At 40.9% G+C, this 5,105-nt stretch overlaps 1 long non-coding RNA gene across 1 annotated transcript in view; it reads right to left on the bottom strand.

Annotated features, from left to right (window-relative positions):
- Window positions 1-1,357: 1,357 nt before the first annotated feature.
- Window positions 1,358-5,105, bottom strand: part of LOC102758364 — a 20,040-nt gene continuing 16,292 nt past the window's right edge. The window contains exon 3 of the long non-coding RNA XR_435519.2: window positions 1,358-1,444. This is a non-coding gene — a long non-coding RNA (uncharacterized LOC102758364). The remainder of the gene's footprint in view (window positions 1,445-5,105) is intronic.

The following is a 5,105-nucleotide window of genomic DNA, read 5'->3' as shown; positions in this document are numbered from 1 at the left end:
ATAAAGGGGGTTTGGCCAGCCTGAAAACAACCATCATGCCCTCACCCAGGCTGGCCAAACTTCCATGGGGTGAGGGTCCCCCCTTGGGGGCTCTTGACTAGCCTCCAAATGCCATCAGCCCCTCACCCAGGCTGGCCAGGAACCCCAGCAGGAACCCCATCCCTGAAGGGGGTGTGTCCAGCGAAAAAACAGCCCTCAGCCCCTCACCCAGGCTGGCCAGGCACTCCACCGGGACACCCACCCTAATCCAGGACACCCTTTAGGCAAACCAGCCAGCCTCCACCCATGCACCAGGCCTCTATCCTATAATACAAGTGCTGGCCAGGCACCCCAGCAGGAACCCCATCCCTGAAAGGGGAATGGCCAGACTGAAAACAGCCCTCAGCCCCTCACCCAGGCTGGCCAGGCACTCCACCGGGACACCCACCCTAATCCAGGACACCCTTTAGGCAAACCAGCCAGCCTCCACCCATGCACCAGGCCTCTATCCTATATAATAAAAGGGTAATATGCAAATTGACCCTAACAACAGAATGACTGGGAATGACTGGTCACTATGACACACAGTGACCACCAGGGGACAGACGCTCAATGCAGGAGCTGCCCCCGGATAGTCAGTGTACTCCCACAGGGGGAGCTCTGCTCAGCCACAAGCCAGGCTGATGGCTGCCAGTGCAGCAGTGGTGGTGGGAGCCTCTCCCGCCTCCTCAGCAGTGCTAAGGATGTCCAACTGCAGCTTAGGTCTGTTCCCTGCTGGCAAGTGGACATCTCCCGAGGGCTCCTGGCTGCCAGAGGGATATCTTACTGCTAGCTTAGGCCCAATCCCCCAGGGAGCTGGCCTAAACCAGCAGGTAGACATCCCTCAAGGGGTCCCAGATTGTGAGAGGGCACAGGCCCAGCTGAGGGACCCCCCTGAGTGCACAATATTTTGTGCACTGGGCCTCTAGCATATTAATAAAACAGTACTTCCATTATTGTTAACAAAGTGAATGAAAGTTAGCTACATAAAGATAATGTTGAATGAACAAAGCTAGATACAAAAGTATACTATAAGATTCTATTTACATATAGTTTAAAAACAGGAAACTAATGTACAATATTAGAATTCAAAATAGTGGTTACTATTCTTTTGGAAGAAAGGAAGTTGGCAGTGAATTGCGGAGCACCTGAAGGCACTGGTTTGAAGTATGATGGTTATACATTATACACTTATGTATAATGAATTTTTCAGATGTGTACAATACATCATTAAAATGTTTGTAAAATGAACAATTATAATCACATTGAATTTATTAAGTAGCCACACAATTTTAAGAGGGGAGAATACCATATCACTAAATAGTGTCCTTACCTCTTTAGGATTAATACATCTTATTATGTGACGTGGTTCTCCTTGTCTTCTTATATCAATCAGACTTTTAAAGTATTGGAAAATAGCGATATTCTAAAGGTTCAAACATAAAATTTCATGGTAAAAACTGGGCAAAAGGAATATAAACTATAAAATAGATTCTATATATGTAAACTAGATTTTAGATATATGATCCATACAGGGTTTCCTTTGACAAGCCATGCAATATTGGTATTATTCTCACAAGCTTTAGCCTTAAGTTTGTAATTGTATTACTAACAGCTATAAATAAAATATCTAGAACTTTGGTTGGGTTACTTATGTATACTCCAGAGTAATCTAGGGGAAAGAAAAAATACAAGCTAGTGATTAAGAACACTGACTCTGGCATACTATTGTCCGGGTTCAACTGCTAGTACTTGCTGCTGTGTGACCCTGGACAAGTTGCTTAACCTCAGCTTAACTAAAATATGGGAATGATAGTAACTATCTACAGGTTGGTGAAAAATGAATGTTAATATTTGTAATGCACTTAGAACAATCTTTGTCACAAGAAAGCACCTAATAAATATTATCTATTATCATCATTATAGAATCCTCTTCATTCCTGTTAAGTAATTCCACTGATTTACAAACCCTGTCTATTTTTCATGTTGGCACAAATTTAGTCAAACAATTCCTAAAAATTCTTCAATTTTTGAAAACTGTTTCTTTGGTAACCCACTCGTCATGTCCTATCCCTCAAAAACCCCTAATAATTCTTGTTAAACTGCCTCTCCCTCTTAGTTTGCTTATGTTAAGTCAAATCAAATAAATTCAAATTGAAGTAAATCCATAGTACCAATACGACAATTTGAAGCCCCATTTCAACTGCCTGTGGAAGAAGGTGCAGTCACTATCAACATAGATATTATTTCTGCAAGGAAGATATAGTTTCCTTGAAGTAAAACCCAAAATTGAGTATCAAAAAATTATGATGGTTTAAAATCTGGATAGTATCTTCTAAATATGTAGATTACTGTATCAAACCACCCCAAACTTAAAGCAACAACTGTTTTCTGTGGGTTGACAAGGAACTTCTGCTGGTATTGGATATGTGCCTATAGTCAGCTACCAGATCAGCTGGAGCTGAGTGATTATTATGACCTCACATATATATATCTGGGTCTTCAGCTTGGAATGTTGGAACATCTGTGTTGGCTGGGACTCTATCTCCACATATCTTGCAGTTTGAGTTTTTTCACAGCATGGAGTTTCAAAATACCAAAGAGAGAAAAAGTAGAAGTTGCAAGGCTTCTTAAGACCTTGTCTTGTAAGTCATACAGCATCAGTTATTCTTCATTTTATTGGGCTAAGTCAAGACCTAGCAGACCTCAAGAAGTGAAGCTCAAAGTGTGACCTATAAGAAATTCCATATAGACACTGGCCTCACTCAGGAGTGACCCTGAAGAACAGGCATGAAGATAAAACCTTCCATGGGACAGGATCTCAAGCAGCATACATGATTGTAGATTGTGCCTATAAGGAAAGATGATCAGAGGTACAGATCTACAAATGGGCAGTGACTGATGGTTTGACTGGATGCTCAGGAATTTGGAAAGAACATGGTCAGAAAATTGGTGACAAGAAAGTCTGGAGAAGGGGTAAAACGACCCACCCCCAAATGCACACCAAGTGTGTATATATTTGTGTCCACATGGATGCTTACCCGAAAGCAATCTCAGCAAAGAAGACTCTTAACAATCATACAGGCAAAGTGACTAGTTCTTTGGAGTCAGCCAGCCTTTTTCCCCAGCCACTGTTCTCCTTGCTCATGAACAAAGTGGCCATCCAGCAAAGTTGGAGGTTATTCATCGGCTCAGCTACTGTCGACTGCTGAATGGCCACTTTGCCAAAACATAGACCAACACTGAGCCCTTGATATGGCATCGTTCCTTGGGGTAATTAGCCAGCTTCCTGTGGCACACTGATTAGATGAAACATTTCCATTATGAAAGGCGCAACACTTTATACTCACTGGAAGTGACACTTTACCCTTCTGTGTACACACCATCTGTATACTTTCAATATGCTTCATTTATTGTCATAGCACTGCACATAGCATTAGTTCTTATCAGAGAAATTGCTTCACAGCAAATGTAGTACACCAATGGAACATGTGCATGAAATTCACTGATATGACCATTCCTTATCACACTAAACCAGCGATTTTCAACCAGTATGCACAAGCATTTTTGGGTCGCAAGCATCTTTATCCCTTCACTCTCATCCTCTGTGTGTCTTTTGTTTTGAGGTGGGTCTCTTGTAGACAGCATATAGTTGGGTCATGTTTTTGTATCCATTCAGCTACAAAGCATTTAATCCATTTACATTTAGGGTTATTATTGATAGGTACTTATTAATTGCCATTTTAATTCTGTATGGCTCTGGATATAGTAATCTTGGTCTCAGATCCTTGAGTATTTCATACAATTCCCTTCTGGCCTGTAGAGTTCCTAATAAGAAATCAGGTGTCAGCCTTATGGGAACTGCTTTGTAGGTAATAGTTTTCTCTTGCTGCCTTTAAGATTCTCTCTTTGTCTTTAATTTTTGGCATTTTAATTATGATGTGTCTGGGGGTGGGCCTGTTTGGATTCTTCTTGCTTGGGGTTCTCTGTGCCTCCTGAACTTGTGTGACTTTTTCCTTTTTCAGGTAGGGGAAGTTTTCTGCCATCATTTCTTCACACACATTCTCTATTCCTTTCTCCCTTTTGCCTCTTCAGGCACATCTGCTGTTCTAATATTATTTCATTCCACAGCTACCTTAAGCTGTCCTTCTGATTTTTTTATTGTTTTTTTTCTGTTTGTTTCTCTGATTGAGTGATATTTTCAACTCTGTCTTCTAATGCACTGATTTGATCCTCAGCTTCCCCTAATCAGCTGTGTATTCCTTCCAATGTGTTCTTTATTTGTGCAATGTCATTCTTTATCTCAGACTGTTATTTTTTTCATACTAACTATATCATTTTTCATGCTATTAAGCATCTTTACCATCATTACTCTGAACTTTGTTTCAGATAAATTTCTTATCTCTGCTTCATTTATCTCTTCTTGTGGAGAATTCTCTTGCTCTTTCATTTGGGAGTTGTTTCTTTGTCTCCTCATTTTGGCTTTCTGTTTGGGTTTGTGACTATGTATTAAGTAGATCCTCTACACCTCTCAATCTCTAGTGCAGGGCAGTGTTAAAGGCTGTTTCTGACTAATTAAATCAGGCAGACTCAAAGTCTCCAGAGACTGACTTTGCCTACAGACTGATAGGATTCCCACTTGAATTGTCCCCCAGGCAATCATCCTCAGGTGTGGTGAGAGTTTTTTCAATAGGGTGGGGCAGTTGCTTCTCCCTGGAGGCTAATTGTTATTTTTAATCTCTTAAGTGGCCTCTGGGCAAGGTGTTTTCCAATAGGGTGTGTTAACTGTCTTCCCACCATGCAAGGCAAATGTCTATGTGGGAAAGATGTCCTCCTCTGCATGAGAAAATGACTCAGCCCAGGAAACTTGGGGTGTCTGCCTTCTGAGCTCTATCCTCTGAGTCCCCAGTCCTGGTTTCTTTTTTTCTTTTCTTTTTTTAATGTTCTTATCTTGCATATATTTTTCAATTCCCTTTTTATTTTTTACACTCCAAATAGTAGCACGTTCTCATGGGAACAAAAATAACATGTTTCACATGTTACCATAAAGGAAGTGCATTAACATTATTTATATAAAGATTCAACAC

This window comes from Myotis davidii, unplaced genomic scaffold (assembly GCF_000327345.1).
Source record: "Myotis davidii unplaced genomic scaffold, ASM32734v1 scaffold137, whole genome shotgun sequence".
Taxonomy (NCBI): domain Eukaryota; kingdom Metazoa; phylum Chordata; class Mammalia; order Chiroptera; family Vespertilionidae; genus Myotis; species Myotis davidii.
The sequence above is the reverse complement of the archived record's forward strand: the minus strand, read 5'-3'. Positions and strand labels throughout refer to the sequence as shown.